General features: G+C 33.0%; 1 protein-coding gene across 1 annotated transcript in view; it reads right to left on the reverse strand.

Annotated features, from left to right (window-relative positions):
* The window catches only part of LOC129230591 (nascent polypeptide-associated complex subunit alpha, muscle-specific form-like), a 162,295-nt gene that overhangs the window by 129,881 nt on the left and 10,181 nt on the right, over positions 1–22,233 (reverse strand). The gene's annotated exons all lie outside the window — the stretch shown is intronic.

A 22,233-nucleotide genomic window follows, 5' to 3' on the forward strand; every position in this document is an offset into this window, starting at 1 on the left:
AGCACGGTAAAAGTCAAGTAAATTTTCTAAGTTAGGGTACAGTTCGGAACAACTCCGCAGCTCCTCCATAGCAATGTACGTATTTTAGTGGGATAGATCAGTTCATATATATGATGGCGGCAAGCAAAGAAAGCATTTCTCTATCAATTTTTTGCTCAAGAATAGCGCAAGAACCACTTAAAGGACCTGTTTTGGAAGCTGTAGTATCACAACAGAGAGTTTTAACTTTGTCTTCGAGATTCCAATCTAAAACTGCATTTCAAACAGCCTGTGTTTGTTCTTTTCCTGTAGAATTATCCAGTTTAGACTCAGCAATGAGTTGTTCGTCACATCCATATTAAATAACTATAGATAAGCGACCTTCTTTTGATTTTTGAGCACCCAAAGCAGGCAACAATTTCATATCCCAAGGTAAATTCACTACATATGGTACCTCGTACTGAAAACCAATTATTATTCTTTCCTCGTGCTCCTTCCGCTTTTCGGTTCTAATTCTTTGAATTGAAGATTTACCTATGGGAAATTCATCAATGTTACACCCAAGTACGTCAGTAGTAGCTTCAAGAATAAACACATAATCTCGTATACTTGGACACCTGTCCAATGAAGCAACTGACTTTAGAGTAATAAAATCGCTCCTCATTACATATTTACTTGTTCCAGGTTCTGATAATACTTGTTCCAAGTTCTGGAATACTTGTTCCAGGTTCTGATATACTTGTTTTAGGTTCTAATATACTAGTTCCAGATTCTGATTAACTTGTTCCAGTTACTGGTTTATATGTTTCAGAGAAATCTTCTGAATTAATATTTTCACTAGAGCTCGAAGAAGAATCTTCTTGTACAGGTTCATACAATTCCGTGGATGTTGAAGCGGAATCGTATTTAATGCGCCTGCTTCCTTCTTTGACAGCACAAAGTCGAACCTTTTCCTCTTTGTCGGCCAGTTTTTTATTCGCAGTTATTTGATGCAGGTTTTTAAGTTTATTCAGACAATTCGGCAATAATTGGGTGGGAATGCGTGCCTTTTCCCAAAAGATGATGCATTCCCGAATAGCGAGATTTGTACTTTCACTGATGGTTAAATTTACTTCTCGAATGTCGTAAAACAAAACAGACAGAACTTGTCTGTTAGAGGGAAGTTTCAAGCCCGTAATTTGGTGTTTTACGTGACTCCTATTGAAAATATCTGTTTTTTCGAACTTTGCAATTCCACTGCCATGTTTCGTTCCCTATGAAAGGACTATACTGCGCTCGCTGACCGGAATGTATTTGTACTGACACGTTTGACGGTTTGCAAAGTGCCACGGATAAGCTCCCCCCCTCCACATATGTTTTTCTGTTTTCATTTGTTTTTTGTGCACTATTTACAGCTGCTTTGAGCTTCGCAAAGTATCGCTTCGCCAGCGTTTGCTTGCTTATGAATACACGTGCTATTTACACGTTTAGGCCTTTAGGCGCAAGTCGGCACAGGTTAACGTGCTTCAAATTGCATGAAACTTTTTTTACAACGGTTTTGATATACAAGAAAAAAAATAAGAGGGTATGCGTTTAAAAAAAATGACTTTCATTTTTTTGGGACACCCTAATATATATATATATATATATATATATATATATATATATATATATATATATATATATATATATATATATATATATAATATTGTGTGATAAGATCGGATTTTGCATTGCATGGTGGTTAAACTAACCTGAAGGGAAATTTCTGTGTTCAAATAAGATTCCATTAAAGAACACTAATTTGCGATATTCAATCGTTTGAACTTTTTATTCATTCAGAACTCAACAATTGTCGTATTTCCCTTGGTAGCAGAGCCTTTACTGAGTTCCTCATGTAATTGTTAGATTTTTGGAGTTGAGTAGGATGCTCAAAGATGTTTCACAGCTTTGGTGAATTTTCAGAAATTTTTAATTTCATGTAACTTTTGAGGTTTTCATTATGGAACATACTTCCTCATTCCTTTTTGTTGTACTCATATGTGAAAATAATCGTTCACAGCAGCGATTAGACCGGAAAATTGTCAGGATTCCAAATGCAAATAGGGAGTCGTCCTTTTCTGTCATGCGCAGAAGGGTTCGAGTGATTTAGTGGTCAAACTGTGATTTCATGAAATCTGCAACGCATTTTAATACGTACAGGGAGTTAACAGAATTTGTTTATTAATAACAAAGTTACGGCTTGTGGCTCAGTACTATTAAACTACTCTGTTTTTAAAAAAAAAACTCAATGTTTTACCAAGAAAACGGTTAAATCTAGCAAAATACAGCTTAAACCACCTTATTGGCGATAAGTTTCACCAATATAATGGTGCTTTTATAAACACCAAGTTTGTAAAAGCTTCACCTAATTTGTGAAATTTATGGCCAATAAGATTGTAGTTGCAGGTAAAATTTTGCTAGTTTTAACCAATTTCTTGGTGAAGCAATGAACTTGATTTTTAGTAGTGTACTCAAGAGTCACAAGTATTGTTTTAGCAAAGTTTGTAATAGCACCATTACATTGGGGAAACTTCTCACCAATAATTTTGCTAGATTTAACGAATTTCTCGGTGAAAAATTGAGGTTTATTTTTAAAAGTGTATTTAGAGTTATAAGTAGGTTCTACTGAAGATTGTAAAAGCCTCATTACATTGGTGAAATTTCTTACTAAAAGATAGCTGAAGCTAAATTTTGCTAGATTTAATTAATTTGTTGGTGGAACAGTGAGCTTTATTTTTAAAATCGTACACAAAAGTCATAAGTATGGGTCTACTGAAGATTGTAAAAGCACCATTACATTGGTGAAACTTCTCCCCAATAAGATGGTTGCAGCTAAATTTTGATAGATTTAACCAATTTCTTGGTGAAACATTGAACTTCATTTTTAAACGTGTACTCAAGAGTCCTGGTTTCTACTGAAGTTTGTAAAAGTGTCATTACACTGATAAAACTTATCACCAATAGGATGGTTGCTACTAAATTTTGCTAGATTTAACCAATTTCTTGGTGAAACATTGAACTTTAGTTTTAAGAGTGTGCTCAAGCGTCTTGGTTCTACTGAAATTTGTAAAAACATCATTACACTGATAAAACTTATCACCAAAAAGATGGTTGCTACTAAATTTTGATAGATTTAACTAATTTCTTGGTGAAACATTGAACTTTATTTTTAAGCGTGTACTCAAGAGTCCTGGTTCTACTGAAGTTTGTAAAAGCATCATTACACTGATAAAAATTATCACCAGTACGATGGTTACTACTAAATTTTGCTAGATTTAACCAATTTCTTTGTGAAACACTGAACTTTATTTCTAAGAGTGTACTCAAGAGTCACAAGTATGGTTTAACTAAACCGCATGCCGCTCACCAGCTTCAGGTTGCCGACCCCTAGTTTAGATGAACTTGCTATGTTTGCAGAGTTGAGAAAAATGAAACTTATCCTTACACTTAAAAACAACTTCCTTGTTTAATATTTTTTAAGCGTGAAAAAAATCAACTCCACTTTGTTATGCAGTCATTGTTATTGGAAAAATGTATAAAATTCTTGTCGACACACGTAATATTCGGAATGCGTTTCTCTCTTTTGATACCGTTTAGTAGCTAAATATAGTTACCGCTTTAGCTTAAACAATTTCAAACGGCAATTGCTTTAAAAATATATTAATAACATTTAAACCTGAATGGGTGTTTTAGCTATTTCAGTGTTTGAAATAAAAGTCATATAACTTAAAATTTGTTTATTTCATGGTTGATTGCTTTGCTTTTCCCCGGTTTAACGTATTCTCTCACATGTGTTCTTTCTTTTAGTTCCCTTTAATGATATTAGTCACAGTATGTGATATAGAGGACTCGAAACCTTTTTCGTACATTTAAATGCTTAAATACTAGCCAAAGTTAAGTTTCTCTTTTACAAGCACGGGAATGTGTTCACCGATCACCCCCGCGATAAACTGAACTCTACGTTTGGGAAGGCGGGGCGAAGTGCCATTTCGTTGTGAACGCACAATACATTTACCTGAAAGTTATATGCTGAGGAATTTCGTAAAAAAAACTGCAAACTAATTACGCAAGGTCACAAAAACACCTTCCCCCCGACAATGGCTATATCCTCTATAAATTTACGATGATGTTAGCTATATGGTAATACTAATCGCGAGATTTTAATTACCCTCTATTTAGAGATGTTTGAGTGAGCGGAATTGCCCCCTGAAAGTCGTTACCCTAATTTTCCCTAAGTTTCGAAAGAGACAAAACATGTGCATAAACACTGCTTTGAGACATGCAGAGTTAAAATAATGTTTTGCAACAGATTGAGAGTTATCTTTGACCTTTATGGAATCCGGTAGGGTAGACCGACCAATGATGACAATACAATTATTTTAATTCATTTATGTAATTATTTTTTAAAAAAAAATATGGAGATCATTTACGGTTCTACGTCAGGTTCTTTGACGGGTTGAAATGAAAAAAAAAAAAAAAATAGTGCACCGACCCATTGAACGAACACCGCGTATCAGTTGACAAACACACCATTTTCTAGTTGTTTTCTTGTTGAAAATGAATTGAAGAAAGTTGATATTGCCAATTTATTGAAGAAAAACCTTTTTATCAATCACGAATTGCTTATTATCCTCACTTGAGCAAAGTTGCTCTGATTTTTCAGACTACCATGGCGACGAGCATAACCCTAACTCGTTGTTTTAATATTGATTAATAGGACAAATTTTCGTTGCCGTGGTTACAAATCTTTTTGCACATTTAAGGCTTAACTTGAGCTGATTTCAACTTTTAAAAGGGAGGGGGAGGTAAATTTCCGGGTTTTTAGGAAAAACATCAAAATAGGTGTGCTTAAAAAGCAAAATTTTATCTGAGTACAAATTTCCTGATTACTAATTCCCATCATTTAAGATTGATAAGAAATAAAAATACCATAAAAGTATGCATTGTAAATTCAATCTTTAAGATGAACACGCGGGTGCAAAGTTGTCACAATAACCAGATCTATATTATCGCATCCTAATGACTATTTATTTTTCTCTGGACATGCCTCGGATTACCTACGTACTCTAGAAAATCACCAGTCATAATAAGGCAGGTGCAAATGTTTTGTTCATTTCCACTTCATTCCATTTGTAGGATCAGGAAACTCAACGAGTAGCGTCCTACCGTAATCCGTGATGGCGAAAAACATAATTTGAATTCAAGACGTCAAAATTCAAATGAATTTTAAATTTTTTTAAAATTACTAGCTATTTATCCATTTTGGTGAGTTCATTTACTAGTCAGTATAGTCCATAATCAGAATTTGCCGTTTTCGCGATTAAATGACGTCGTTAGAATGTTCGATGATATCCTTAGCAAGCAATATTATCGAAAATGTAAATTGATGATTTGGGATTAAGTTTATCAATTGATAATCCTCATATAAATAATAGCCAATGATCGAGTAACCCGTGAGTTTCAACAATGAACCTCGCGCCACGGTATGATAATTTGATATGTTTTGGTAATGTTTAACATGCAGGGAAAGACTATATTGTGACAAGGCCGAACTCGATCCGGTAACTCAACTGTTTTACTGGTAAGCCAGTCATTTTAGGGGAGTGAAGAATCAAAAAAGTGGTTGAAAATTAACGCTATGCACTGGAGTTTAGGAATAATCCACTGGAGTTAGGGTTAAAATATCCACTCTCAAAATATCACCAAACAGGCAATTGCTTCATTCAAATTTAGAAGAGTAGAAGCAATATATATATTGTGTTCGTGAAAAATTTTCGATTTTCAAATTTTGAAAGATTTGCACATTTAAGGGACACTAAACCAATTTTAACCATTTTCAGAAAAGTCTATATCTGTCTGTGTCTCCGTATACATGGAAAAGTTTTTTTTTTTTTCTCGTTACTCTAACTCAGAATCTAAAGCAGGTTTTTTATCGAAATTCTATGGACGTAACCGTAAATCTCTTCGTGTAAATTGGGGCTGGTTAATGTTTGAAGCCAATCTCTTCAAAGGGGGGGGGGGGGCAATCGAATATTTTATTTTTTATTGTGACTGCCACATCCCGAATATTAATGCAAGGATTCAAATAAATATTGGTTTTTAAGAGGACCTTGGTGGAATCAACGGAAGAGTCGATTTTAGTGCCAATTGCTCCAAGGGACGTGGAGTAATTGAACTTTTTGTTCGTTGTGCTTATTTACTGGTATTTCTGAAGAAGTAATGCAAGGATTCGTTCAAAAATTAGTATACAGGTGGGCTCTAATGCGAAAAGGTGCTGAGCCGTTTTCAGTGCAAATCGTTCCAAGCAATGCAGCGTAATCGAATATTTTTGAAAAAGTTTTTAAAAACAGTGGCATGAAACAAATCAATTTAAATATTTGATAGTTAATCAACTCTTAATGGAATTTGACGAAATGGTTTAGGAACTCTGATATATTTTCTCCAAAATTCTCCGAATTCCGCAAGTAAAATTTTTTGCCACCGCCCAAGAATGTAAATACCATTAAGAACGCACTATGGAGGCTTCTACAGGAAAGAAAAAACAAAATTTATCGGCAAAACAAACGGTGAGCAATTTCCGAAACCTTTCGCAAGCAAACGATAATAAAAATAGAAAGAGAGAATCAATGAGCGAATTCGCTGACTTCTTAACCAGGCACACCCATTCGAAACTTGCGCATCGGAATAGAAATGCAAATTCGAAATTCGTAAAAATGGAAGACGGAAGACCTACTCACTGGCAAAGAGCCAACAAATTCCAAACTCAAGGTTTCCACTAAAGCTCCTACAAGAAAAAGAGGATAAAGAGAAGTTGAATATTGAAGGAAATATATTTTGCAGCATAAATACATCTAATACATCCGTCCTGCATGCTAAAAGAATCATTCTGCGTACATCGTCCAGCATGATTTATGTATGAGTTCAGTTTCATAGCCTTTTGCCATTTGAAAATGCAAAAAAGGGGGGGGGGGAAACACTTAAAAAAAAGAAAAAAATATTATAAAGTGAAAAAAAAAACATAATAACTATTATTTCCTATACAAATAATTAATTTGAAATAATAACATGATTAAATTCAAATTTTTACGAAATCTCAATGTAGAAGTCAGAGAGGGATGTGCCGTTCAGTTTGTCATCACCCTCCCCCTTATTTATTCCTTTTTCAGAAGAAAACATTTAGTTTTGAAAAATTTAAATTAAGTGCACTACGAGAAGTCTGAAATCGTTCATAACTTCTGACCAAGCTAACGGATTAACCATTTAGCATTTAACGGTAGCAACTACGAGCAAAATGCAGAATATTTTTTCAAAAAAGAAGGGGGGTAAACTTAAAAATAAAGGGATTATGTTAAAAATAAGACATTTTGCACCGAAAACTTTCAAAAATAAAAGATTCTGCGTGAATTTTAATTTATCTTTGAAATAGAAACTGTTTTGAAAAAGAAAAAAAAAGTGAAGACTTACTTTTATTTAAAATTCACATTGTACTGTGTAGAGGCGGACTAGGTCCCCCAAGAGGGCGCAACCTAGACTCCCAAAGGGTGAAAAAAAAAAAAGAAAAGGGCGAACAATTCGAGAACACACACACACACACACACACAAAAAAAAAAAAAAGACGCGCAGATTTGAGAGCGACGAAAAACCTCCAAAAGGGTACATGTTCGAGATGCAAGGAAAAAAAACCGTAGGCGTAAAAATTAAAAAACACAAAAGCGCACAGGTTCAAAGGTGCAAACAAAAAAAAAACATAATAATAAGGGGAAAAAAAACCACGAAGACCGCACAGGTTAGAACCTACCCCCTCCCTCTCCCCCTAAAAACGGGGCCAGGTTCAAGAGCGAAAAAAAAAATAAAATAAAGAAAAGAAAAGAAACGAAGGTGCTCCGGTTCTAGGGCGTACAAGAAGGAGGGCGCACCGGTCCGCGGGTGGATGAGCCAGTCCACCCCCTGGGAAGGAGAGTATAAATCGCAAAAAATATTGCGTTAGTAGCAGCAAAAGGTACAGATTGCTTACTCATCAACCCAATTAGAAAGAAGTGATAATTCAACTAACTTTTACTACGAGATTTTAAAAATTAGTAAGAAGGAAGAAGAAATGAAAAAACTGACTTACTTCTTAAGTATGCCGTTAATACAATTCAAAATAATAGAATATCAGTTTTTTTTTTCCAAGAAAACTGGTCAATGAGTTGTGTAAAAAAAAAAAAAAAAAAACGCGAGCAAATTAAAAAGAAAGAAGTCAGTCATTCATGAAAGGACAAAACAATTTAACGAGTTTGTAAATATTAATAAACAATTTAAGAGTCTTTAAAACAATTTAAAAATAGGTTGATTTTTTATATGAGTCGAAAATTAGAATAATAAATTTATTTGATGTTCTCTCTGCAAAAATTACGTATTTCTTTATTCAAAATGTGTCATCAACGTGTTAGTTCTGAAACAACTAAATTGTGTATTGTATCATTGCTTAAAGAGAGAAAAAAAAAACAATTAATCTAGGATCAAATGAATGTTTTACAACAGTTTTAAAGATTTTAAGGGAAGATAGAAGTTCTGGCCTACTGAAAAGTAATTGAAGTTAACGTGGTAGAAAGTTAGTAACAACGTCCAGAGATGAATGCAGATTCAAGTGAATCGCCCAAAATAATCACTTTAAAAATGCTTCTGATATCAATAAGTGTTGGAAAGAATCTGTAGTTATTGTGTCCAACTACATTTGAAAGATTGCAAAAATTGAAGTTTCAATTGCGGGTCATTAAAGTACAAGCAAAGAGGACGTGCACAACTCTCCTGGAGCAAAGAAAAGCTCAACTGGGGACAACAAAATCAGAAAAGTAGTTTATTAAGAGATGAATCTTTATTTCAAATAATTGTTGACGAAAGAAGTGTTCGGGTTTACCGTTTCTTAAGTGAAGGGGTTTAGAAATCTTGTGTAAAACGCTCTATCAAATTCGGGATATTATGGTATGGAGACCCATGAGAGCTGCTGGAACTGGCAATTATGTATATTAAAGAAAGCTGTAAATTTCGCAGTTTATTAAGATATGCTGGATTACTGCATGATACTCTTTTTTGAAGTGTAGCAATGACACATGTAGTAACAAATTTATCTTTGAGCAAGATTCCGCTTTGTGTCACATCTCTAAATCGATTCGTATATGGAAAACAGAGAGCGGAATTTCGGTATGAAACTGGCCTAGCAACTATACCGATCTCAATATGATTGAGAATTTGGGGCATAGTCAGATCTAAAGAAAAATTTCAAGACAAAGTTCTCACCAACAAAAGTGAACTCATTGCTACATTGAAGAGGATGTTTAACAGTATTAGTAGCCATGAATGTAAGAAGCTAGTGGAGTGGAATCCATGTCTGAAAGGATTAGAGTTGTGATTCCAGCAGAAAGTGACAATACAAAGTATTGATATTATTTCCTTTGAAAACGTTTCTTTCTCTTTTAACTTTAATATTCTTTTTTCTTCTTTTTTTTACCATAAACTTTCGGGTTATTGTGTTTAAGATTATTTTTAATTAAATATATATGATAATGAATATTACATACACTTTAAAGTCGAAGAAAGGTGGCATGTTCGTTTAAATACCAACTTTGCTCTCATATTTTGAGAGATTAAACTTTTCCCGAGAAAGCAAAAAGTTTTTTATTATTTTGAATTTTGGTTGTACCATATACAATTTGGGTTAACGACTGCATTAGTTAATCTGATCATTGGCTTCCAATTCACTGAAAGTTCCTCCGGGGTTTTCGCCGCTGGCATCAAGTGTATCTTTAAATCAAGATACATTTGACTGTTCGAATTCAAGAGCGTATTGACTATGCTGTGCTAGAGCATGTAAGTCAGTCTGAGATAAAGGAACGTAAAATTTGGGCTTAACTAAAAGGAAAATTTTAGAAATTTTAAATGCACGTTCAGTCTGTTGCAGAACCGATGGAAATAGGTTAAAACCTCATTAATTTGTTTATTTCTGGGGTATATATATATATATATATATACAGTGAACCTTTTATCCGGGAACCAAAAAACCGGGAAACCAGAAAACCGGCAACCTTTTGCCGATTTTCCCGCCATTTTTTTAAAACTATGCATTTTCGGCAATTTTTGAAAAACTAAGCATTTTTTTTTTTTTTTTCAAATACCTAAAAGAAAATGAGCGGTTTCTGAATAAAAACCATATTACTTATCTATAACTCGGGAAAATGTTTACAAAAATGAACTTCAAAGGGTTGTCTTTAACGCAGGGGAAAAATGTCCGGAATATTTTCTTGAACTAAAAAGTACACACGTAAGATAAATAAATACCTTTGTGCTGAATAGTAAAGTCAGACAAAACAACGTAAGTAGAAATTTGTGCTTCTACTTACGTTGTTTTGTCTGACTTTACACACGTAAGTCTGAAATTTTTCTGTTTTATTCCAATTGAAAACTAAAGAAATGAATATTGTCACATTATAATGCAATATTTGATTGGATGGCCTATAATTAAAACCGTTTTAGAGCGGATGTGACGTCGCAAAAGCGCGTGAAACGCCGCAATTCTCGAATTTTCCGGATAGTTGATGGTGGAATCTAGAAATCGTTTAACACAAAACTGTAATAAGGCTGCAGGAACTCCTAAGTTAAATTTCAATTGGTATTAACTTAATGCAAAAGCAATAGTTATCAATAATCGCTAACGCCAAACCTTTACAAAAACGTGGAAAAAAAAAAACCGCTTTTATGAAAACAAATTCTTTTGTACACTATAGTAGAAGAATCACACATTTACGTTCAAAAACTTGTTTCTTGCCCTTCCCTTCATTCTCTTTCATTTTAAAACACCGAAAATTGGTGTTTTTCTTTCCTTTTCAAAATGAGTGTGAGGGTCTCAGATCTTATTAATTAACTTAAGGGTTTTGGTGTTTAAATTATTCCTTCACTAGTAGTTTTTAATGTTTCGATATTGATAAGCATTTCTGAACTGTTTTCTTCTTATTTTAATACGTATTGCTATTTATTATAGTAATTTAAGTATTAGAAACAATCGGCCAGAAGCTCTTTTTAGCGATCCAGAAAACCGGGAAATTCAGATATCCGGGATAGCTATGGTCCCGAACTTCCCGGATAATTGGTTCTCTACTGTATATATATATATATATATATATATATATATATATATATCAAATTATAGACCATACATACTATTGCTTCTTTTTATTCTATCAGTTAAATTAGTATTGCCCAACCTTTATATTACCCGAGGACCGCAACTCATACTAAGAGGAATCTCGCGAGCCAGAACAAATATGAAACAAAAGGCAGCACGGATCAGCTACGCGGGCCACATATAGCTCTTGGGCCGTATATGTTAAGCACTACTGAGTTAAATACTTCGATGAAATTTATTATAAACCGGCTATAGTGGGAAACAAACCGATTATACTAAGAAGTTACTTTGATATGACTTAGAAATCTTAAAGTATTTTGAAGCTTCTTACATGGAATAAGCATGACATTTTCAATGAAACAACCATTTTCAAAGGCGAAAAATATTATAATTATGCAGTTAAGTGAACTACGCGAAATCTCATATCAATACAGTGGTTATTATATTATATGCATATTATACTTAATTATTAACTTCAGTATAAACTTAAAACAATATTTTATATTCTAAGTATCTCTAATTGATTAAAACTAATTTATTAATCACTTTTGAACTAAGCTGCTTGCAAGAAGGAAAGATATAAACGGTAAAACAAAGAAACTTTTTTAAAGTTCATTACATTTTTAAGATCTACTTCTCCAAGAAAGTAATGAGCCATTCCATGAAAAAACCGTCATGTTATACCGCCCCTAACAGAGAACTTGTATATTTCATTAAAAAGTACTAATTTTAAGAGGTAATGAAAAAAATTTTTTACTCGAGGAATCACATTTATACACGCATTTGTGACTGCTTGAGCAACAAAATTTTGTTCATTACCTGATATAAATATTATTTTTAATGAAATATATGAACTGTTATGTGCGAGATAAACTGTCCAGTTTTCCTTGTAATGATCTATATATTTACTTATTCCGTTCATTGCAATAAAAGTGAAAAAGGTTTTGTTTGAGAGCTAGGAGCAGAAGGGTTTGGGAGTAAAAATGATCAATTTAAAGGACATGCATTATATAGAATTTCAAAACAATTAAGGATGAACTTCTGCAGAGTATATTTTCCAAATGTATAAATAAACATATTAGCACAGGGATTTTTTTTTTTTTCCACAATGCCAAAATTATTTGAAACGTAAACAGATAAAAACTTATAACTTTAGAAATAGTGTTAGGTAGAAAGAATCATTTTAGGCACTTCACATCAAGGAGTAATTTTTGAAATTACGAATGAGAAGCGTTGACTACATTTTATTACCAATAACACAGCATCAAAAAAAGACACTTTTGGTTTGGAATAAAAGGGCGATACATCGCATACATATATCGCGAATCAAAATATATTTTTGGAAAGGTTCGATAATAATTCTGAGGTCACTAAAATTTTAGTACAACTGTTACTACATAATTTTCCGAGTAGAAATTCAATGAATGTCATTAACCTTCTGCAAAATGTTTGTTTCGATAAATTTAATCGGAAATGTATATGTGTGCCACATTTGGAAAACTATCACTCATAATCTATTTGTCACAACAATGATTTTTCTTCCTAATCTCTCATAGGAATATATTACCGTCTGCTTTTCCTCTGGAGCGTGAAAATGGCGCTTACTTTCTCTGGAGGCGGCAACGGCTGCAAATATTGAGACACAATATTCATTATAAAAACGAAAATCTATTTTAATATTTAACTACATATGACTGTTTATTTGTCGAAAAAACTATTGTGGAAAGCGATTCTAATAAAAGACATTTTAAAGCCCGGTTGAATAAATATGTAAATAAAATAGTTGAAAATAGAAAACAGCTACCATAAACTCATTCAAATGAAACAGCAAGTATTCCAAGACATCGAATATTTCAGAATAAAAAATAGTCACTTTCTTCAGAAATAATACATACAAATGCAACAAAGAATAAACTTTCGTGATAAGGGTAAAAAGCAAAACATTTTTATTATTTTTGCTTTCCCGCGGAACAATAGGTAGTACATTCGGGCACGTCGAAATAGTTGTAGAAGTTTTCTACGCGTATTTTCAGCTCTTTTGTCTCGAAGCGACGTTGGATCTAAATTACAAATAAAATATTCAAATCATGACACTCCATTGCCAATTCGAGAGAATCGGGGCGATGAACGTGCCATCTGTGATGGTTTTCAATGTCACAACATGAATTTTTGCTCCTCTGTGTGATTTAGCTTCTACGGAAGAAAAATATATTCACTGTTCATATCATTTGGATTAAAAATATTTCCAATATATGTGTAGCTCTCTGTGTGTATGGCTTGAATGTATTAAATTGAGGAGCATAGACAGAAATTTCAATACTATAAAATTACCAAACAGAATCTTTATCAAAAAATTCATTACATTAAACTAGATTTTGCTTCTGACAAAAATAGTGCAAGGGCCCTATGTTCTTCAGAACTTTTATTAATGTATAAATAGTCTAAAACTAAAGTAGTTAAGTGCATAAGTTCACTGAAAAAGAAAAGTAATCGAGTCGCCCCGAATTTAAATTTTTGGGAGGGTGGAAAATCTCAATTTGCTGCATGGAACTCCAAATTTTTCAGAATGGTAAAATACGGTTAACACACATAAGTACATCTAATAAAAAGGGACAGTCGGGCATTTAACAATTGCAATTATGTCTCCAAATTTATCGAATCGTCAGATAAAATTTGACAAATGATTGATTTTTTGAGAGGTCCTAGTGACCTCACGTTACCACCCTTTGAGGCGACTCTGAAATAAATATGTACAAGACTTTGAGCCCTGATATTTAAACTTGTGAAAAAGAGTTGTGTCGAAAGCAAATATAAAGCTCACTAATTCCTGGTGATTTTAGAAAAACTTATAGGCAGAAGCAAAGGTGGATTTTTGGGGTCAACCCCTTCCCGGAACCCTCGGTTTTAACACATAATTTTAATCCTAAAATGCAAATTTTCTTTATAGGTTCGGGCTGTGTTATGACTCCCACAAACTTGACTCCCACACTGTGTTATGACTCTCAGAAAGTAAATTCTTCTTGTGCCAGTGGTACCGACAGGAATGCATGATGCAGAGTTTAGTCTTCAATAGCACAGCTCAACAAAGTCTTTAGACTACACAGCAACTATATTCCAAGATGTTTCCTGCATGATTCAAGAAGGACCGGAAGAGACTAACATGGATTAGAAACCTAGCTAGAACATTTGAATCGACGGAAAATTCAATGAAATTGCGTCAAACAGGCCACGATAGCATGAAGAATCGACAACAGGTGAATCTCTAAAATTTTCACTCACTAACCTCAGATCTGTGCCGGTCTAAAGGAAGCAAAGTGGGGGGGGGGGGGAGCACTTGGGAGAGGGGGGCAATTTCTTTTCTTTTCTTTTTGTTGTTGAAACTCGATATAAAAACTTGAATTGCGGCTGTTCTAAGATCTTCCCCGACTCAGCAGAATTGAAGATCCGGCACTGGAAAAGGATTGTTAATTGTATAAATTTTTTAGGGTACATATTTATATTTGGCGGATTTTTTTACCTTTTAAAGTACATTTTAGCCTTGTTTAATGACTTTTTTCACTTCTTAGTCTACTATAAAGACAAAATAATGTGCGGTACCAACTCTGGCGTAGCTGTGGAAGGGTAGGGGTAGTTATTTCTTTAAATACTTGGTTTGTTTTTGAACAAATAACGAAAGTTTAATGCAAATTGATTTCAAACAACCTTTAAATATATAAGTATGCTTTCCAAGCTAAATCTGGCAAAGCAAAATGACCTTTTTTGGGAAAATAATAAACCGTCAGCCATGATAGAGTTCCTCCAAATTTTTTTTTTTTAGTTGCAGCACTGGATATCACTAATTAAGTAATTTTTATGTAACTGATCCCAAACATGGATTCAATAAATAAAATGAAAAACAAAATCATCAACATTAAAAATGTGCCAAGCGTAGCGTTAAAAAACCCAGAAAAGTATACTATTCCACTCCTTATATAGCGTGTTCAACCAACTGACACCGTACAATGTTTCTACTTCGGCAAAGTTCGATGTGTCATTCTTATTGTAACAATACAAAATGTTAAACGGCGACAAATATCTCTAAAAGAGGAAGCCAGAGAGGAAATTCTTTATTCTTCGTTCACATATACTCCCACTGTGAGACGGCCTTGACATTATTTCAGCGATGTTTTGCAAAATTAATCGTTATTTACGTTTTATTATTCGAAAGTGCGTGGTGTCGGACGGAGACGAAAATTGGGCGTGAGTAGCAAGAAGTTACTGCGGAAAAGCTTCAAATCTGTGAAGAAAATCAATAAGAATAACAGTTTTAATTTTTTTTCAATTCCTATTTTTTTTCAATTTTACATGATACTTTTGTTGATGAAGTTCGAATAAACGCATGGCAGTTTTCATGGGGTAGAATAGTCCAACTAGGGAATGAATAGTTTTTTCTTTTTTTTAAAAAACAAAGTTTCTAAAGTTTTTCCTAGATGAACTGGCAACAGAACTCCTTTCGATGATCAAAACCATCACTTCTCAACCATTGGCCCGGCAGCAGTCCGTAGTCAAATTTGGAGAGTTTTACCTCATAACATTCAGGAACACCAAGATGGCAGGTCAAAGGAGGCCACTCCCAAAAATTTCCTTATTCGGCACTTTTTGTCAGACGGTTCAGAAAATTAGCACACTTAACGTCATTGCAAAATTACAATTTTTTAAAAAGTTTTTCCGTGGTGTTTCATGTGTGTGTCTTCTCGTTAGACGCAGGCATCTAATGGAGCACGTTCATATTTTATCAACTGCCAATTCTCGAACTGTAAAATCTCGAATACCTGAAACTCTTTTAATATGAATCTCGTTTAACTGACATCGATGCCCATGAATTTCATTTATTTTAAAAGTTATTTTTTCAGTAAGTAAACAATTTCACTTTAAGGTCACTGGGGGCAGCTGTTCCTACTTCTGGCACCAAACTAGCCCTTCATTTCAGTCACTTCGTTTTTATTCCCTCGAGCCAATAAGCAATTTTTTTGAACACTAGATAATTTTGATCCTATGAAAGTCGAAAGCTATCAAATCTGCTAGTCAAATGAAGCTTTACGTTTAGATGTAAAAGCAAATAATAAAATTAACAGCATCATTAAAAACCTGCTAAAAATTAAACTTTATTATGTCTTTTTAATTTTACAATACATTTTCTGACATGAAAGACAATTTTTGAACAAATGTATTTTTTATTAAGTAATTAAAAAATCTCATTTAGCAGTTATTATGTAAACGTGTGTCTGTCTAATTCTAACGTTGAAGTTTCTGCGGTCTCCTCCTGATAGACATCGTTCGATACCCTCTTTTTTTTTCTAAATTTTCGATTTGATGAAGGAGTGTCTGTCCCGACTACTTCAATATTACTTCGCCTAGTACGAGGAATGGGTGCGAATCCAACAGCTTTGATTGAAAAACTTTATTTGTCAATTCCACGTCGAAAGCAAGCTGTCATTTAGGCCATCCTAAAAAAGGAGTGAATCCACCCCTTTACTAATAAAATTTTTCAATTTTTTCACAAGTGTTCCTAATATTTTGTCCAATACCTGTTTGTGTACCAAGCTTCGTTCAATTTCATGCAGTGCGTTTTGTTCTAGAGCGGCCACATAAAATCAGTCACGTGGGCAGACACACAACGATTTTCTAAAAGTAGTCGAAATGAATTCAACACACTTAGACCTGGCGTCCGGAACACCGGACATACATTTTAAAAAGCTGTTAATTATTTAAATTACTTGATTTTTTTTTTGTAGGTGACTCTTTGCATTTTGTCTATAATAATTAGTATAATTTTTCGTTTTGAGATTGACAGCACTAACATATAAATATTGGGAGATAGAGAGTGGCTCATTTTTCCAATTATGGATTCTTATCTGAAAAGCGAGGTTTTTTTTCCTGATTTTTTAAAAAATATTTTTCTTTAATTAATTGTTTCAAACGCTTATATTATGTTTTATTACTGTTTGAAGAACATTTTATAATAAAGTTTGTTTGGTATTTTATCATTTTTTTACATGAAATATTAATTTCAAAAATATAAGTCCGGAACATTGGACGTGCCATAAATCTTTTAACTTTCTCCTACAAACTTGAAATTTTGTTTATAATATATCCTTTACCATAGTACACTATGTACCAAATCTAAACATTTTTGTTCAAGTATTTCATAATTCCGACTGAAGAGCTTGCAAATCCGTCAAAATTTGAAATGTTCACTAATCCAGTACTTCCTGCTTTATATTAGATATAGAAGAAAATAAAAGTGATTAAAATAAAATAAAAAATACCAAATTCAATTAAAATCAGAGAGTGTATTTTTTTTTCTTTTCGAAATAAACCAGAAGCCGTATGCCCTCCAATGCAGCACCGCCTGTTGTTCTGCTGAAGCCAAGAATGTTGCGTCAGTTTGTTAGATCAACGAAAAACACGAGCGCAGCTTTAAGAAACAAGTGATTCGAAATTACTCGAGCACATTATACCAGTGATTCTTTTAGCCGGATGTTGCGGGAGATTACCTAAACGGCTGTGCACACAAAACGAAAGGAATTACAAAAGAAGTGCTCGCGTCCTCACCAAACAGTCTCTACAGATATTGTTCACAAAACTTCCATGGGAATGAGATTTAGATTTGTGTCAGACATACAGAACTAGATTCCTTTTTTGCCTTAAACTTTGAAGAATGTACGATTTAGGACATCGTTGGAATATTTTTCATTTTTTGATTCATTATGTGTAGATTGCAATGATGCCATGGGCAAGTCAATGGCAGTATCAACAAAACTGACTCTTAAGAGATATTTGCAGAAACATTGTTTTTGACATCCTTCGGAAATCCAAATTTGAAGGTCAAAGAAGGTTTTAATTTGCGCGCAAATGATATAAGTATGTTGGAAATAGAACTGAAGTAAGATAGATAAAAAAAAGAAAGAAAGAAAAATGAAAAAAAAGGGAGGGGGGAAAAAAGGATACATGTGAACAATTGAAGCCTTTTTTTAAAGTACTTTTTCTTAAGAGTAAAAAAAAAATTTTTTTTTTTAAATCTCAAAAAATTCCACGACACAAAGAAAAGACTATTTAATCATGGGGACATTTTTTGAGAAATTGTTAATACTTTTTGAAAAATAAAGAAATGAAAAAATAAAGTTCACATGTAACCCCCTTTCTCCTACTAATCATACTATGCTTCTATATTAAGGAAAATGGATAACATTTTATCGTCCAAGAAAACTTTTATACTTAGTCCGTTTAAAACACCTTACTTCATATTTTTTATATTGTTGTGAGTAGTTTTCATTGTACTTCACTAAACATTCTCTTTCATATTGTCACCCCATTCCTAAAACTCCTGATAAAAGCTAACTTCACTGTAAACAATTCTGATGAAAGCCTTCTTTGAAACTTTACATTAGTAATAACGAAACTTCCAATTTGTCTTATTTGAGTTTTATGCTCAAAAAACTCTGCACAAAAATGATGAAAAAATAAATTCTGCTCAAAATATGTATAAAATATTTTTTTAAAGTCTTCTGCTAGATTTCTTCTTTTTTTCCCCTCCGTTACATATTTCCTTTTTATAATATGTTACTTTTTATAGTTATTTTTATTTTTTAATTCTAGTAAACATCATTCTCTATTTTGCATGTATAATAAGACTCTAGTAATTGAAAATTAAGGGGACACTGGACGTTCAAAAAAAAAAAAAAGAGATTTTTGTCAATTTTTTGAAATTTTAAATTTTTTGAGTTTATTTGAATATGAGGACAATTTTGTGAGTTTTGTTTTATTTATTATAGTATAGAGAATGACGTAAAATAAGTTTCAGTGTTGTGAAATCGAAATAATTACGCAAGGGACTTTTCAAAGTTTCGTTAATTATCGTTAAGGCTATTCACATTTTTTTTAAATAATTGGTCTTCTAATTAAAATTTTTTAATAAAATTTTATAATTAAGCTTGTACTAGTGTTTAAAGTATATGGTTAAAATTTCATGCAAATCCATCAATAATTAAAAAAGTTTGTTTTCAAGGTCCAGTGTCCCCTTAATTATAGAATTAAACAATTTCAAGAAGATCCAAGAAATTAGGAAAAGAAGGACTGCATTTCATTCTTTAACTATTTTTAAAACATATTGCGTGATTCTATCAGCATGAATTGTGATCAAAAAGTTTTTCTTTTAGTGTTACGAAATTCTTTGTCATAGCAACGATGGATAACTTTATACTTGATTGATGTAAGTTATAAAAAGAAATTATGGCTAGGACAGTTATGAAGGTTAAGAACACTTTAAGGATTAAGCGCAAGTAAAACAAATTCTATATCTGTTATTTAATCAGCAACATTTCTTTTGAATAGTTGTTTGTATTCAATTCTAGAGCTAAAACACGCCACGTTGCGATGGTTTAATAATTTTGGCCAAAGAGGTTAAATAATTCAATTTGTGCGGACAAGGCTCATTGGTCAGATCAAATTTTACGTAAGTGGGTCCGGTCTTGGTTTTACCTCTTTCAGCTGTCATCATGCAGAGACTGCAGTGCCTCCTATAGCTTATTTGAGTTGTGAATAATTGAAAAATTAAATAAAAACAATCCAGACGATCTTTTATTATTTTTTTAACATGCTTTTATTAGCTTCACCTGTATGTATGTATGTATGTATCTTGTAACGGAATCTTGCAACTCAAATTTTGTCCACTTCCTGCGATCGGATTCTTTTGAAATTTGGCACGCGACCTCAGACCCGATGAAAATGCAATATTCTACAATTAACTTAATTGATTGACTATTAATTGCTAGTTTATTCAAATTTTAATCAATATGTTGGCATAAATCCAACAAATGTAAAGAAGAAAAAAATTTTAAAAAATTTAAAAATACTGGCAAACATTATTTAAAAATATCTATGAAAACCTTCGATTTTTCTGCATCAGACAAAATTTGTTCCAATGTTCCAAGATAATTAGAACATGAGTTATAATTGTTTTTAACTAGTTTCATGTCAAAATTTAGGTAAGCCTTCAATTGCCAATTAATCGTTGATCAGACCATTGTTGAACAATACTTTTGTTTAAATGTATATCAAATTTTCAAAGTAATATAAGTATGATTTCAGCACATATACATCGATAACTGAGATGAATTATCTGGATTAGTCAAAACACGTTAAACTAAATAGAAAAAAGAAGAAGAAGAAAAAAAGGAAAAGAAAAACAAAATAATAGTTTTAAAAAAATAAAAAAAAAACACGCTTTTGTAGCAAAATCAACTAAAAAGTAAAAATAATATTTGCATGATAAGCATATAAAGTAATTGACCAAACTCTTAATTTTAATGTAATACAAACAAGTGTGGGGGGGGTTTCCTATCAGTTGTCTTGAATTTGTTGTCCATGCAAAAATGTAAATAGCCAGCACCCCACGGTTTTTTTTATTGCATTAAAATTAAGTGTTTGGTCAATAATTTATATTTACCATCCAAAGATCATTTTTTAAAACTTTTTAGTACATTTTGTTACATAAGCGTGTTTTTTTTTTTAGTTTTTTAAACTATTATTTTTTACAACTTCATTTGCAATTTACAGCAAGCAGTGCATGCGTTCTTTGTTTGAAAAATTGATATAAAATGACTTCAACTATTGCTGCCACATTTGAAAACCTGTAGCCTGTATGCAGCTAAAAGTTGTTGAAGCTTTCCCAATTAACAAAGAGCGCCCCTCTCATGCCAACTGAGCCCTGGTTGATAGAGAAAGCGAACACGAAAGCAGTAATGACAGCCAATGTAATGTACATTAATAAATTTAAGTGTTGTTATAAAACAATCTTATCTAATATAAGAAATGCGTATCATGAGAACTTTCGGGTCAAATAAATATAAAATACACGAGACACTCATGACCGAAAAAACATATTGTGATCAGAGCTTTGAACGAGTCGAAAATCTCACTTAACTGTTATTTGTCGTTACAACAGAGGATGAAAAATGATGAGCCAAAATTAGATAAAAGGAGAAAGCTCACTTCAAACTGCCTCAAAAAGGAGATTTGTTTTCGCATTTGTAACGTGAGTTTTCGTAATGTAAGTATTGACTCAAAAAAAAAAAAAAACCGAGCTGATGTGTGCATCACATGATTTCCTTTTGAACCAACTTAAAGTTATTTTCCCATTATTCGCAATTTTAATGTGATTCAATAGTTAACTCTCTAAATATCACCAACAGTGGCGAAATTGAAATCAGATTTAAAAAAAATAATGATAATTTTTTTTCAAAAATCGCCAAATTTGTCGCCAAGTTGGCGACAGAACCAAGTTGGCAAACCAAAAGACTGGCGATACATCACCAAGTGTCCGCTAAATTATAACACCACTTGAGTTTGCATCGAAATTAACAATGATTCCCTCCCCCCCCCCCCCAAAAAAAGGGGCAAAAGCTCCCTTCAAAAACACCCGATTGCAAGCAAAAGGGAAGGTGCACAACTAGACCCCACTAGGAGTCTATTTACCTAATTTCAACTTTCTAGGACATATCGTTCTTGAGTTATGCGACATACATACGCACATACATACATACATACGTACATACAGACGTCACGAGAAAACTCGTTGTAATTAACTCGGGGATTGTCAAAATGGATATTTCGGGGGTCTATACGTTCTTAGGCACTTATTCACGTGTGGTCGGGTTGAAAAATAAACTCAACATTCATTCAGGAGTGAGCAAAATGGAAATTAAGGCCGATTTTTGAGTGACATTTTTTTCGCGAATAAAATACTTCCTTTTTTGTAGAAGGAAGTAAAAACACCGACATAATGGTTCTCTGTTATTGGGATATTGTCAAAAGAGCTCCACAACAGTGAAAAGTTTAGAAAACACTAAAATGACATCCTGTGATTGAGGACCATTTCTCAGTATTTTGTCCAAGTCCACAACTTTTTTGCCATAATTATTCCGTTTACTGCTTGATTAGCACATTGTTTTATTTTGAGTTTGTGTGTGTTGGTAGGGTGAATTCAAAACAAAATTTTATGCCAATCAAACTGTAAATTAAATAGTTATGGC

This window comes from Uloborus diversus, chromosome 9, assembly GCF_026930045.1.
Source record: "Uloborus diversus isolate 005 chromosome 9, Udiv.v.3.1, whole genome shotgun sequence".
Taxonomy (NCBI): Eukaryota; Metazoa; Arthropoda; class Arachnida; order Araneae; family Uloboridae; genus Uloborus; species Uloborus diversus.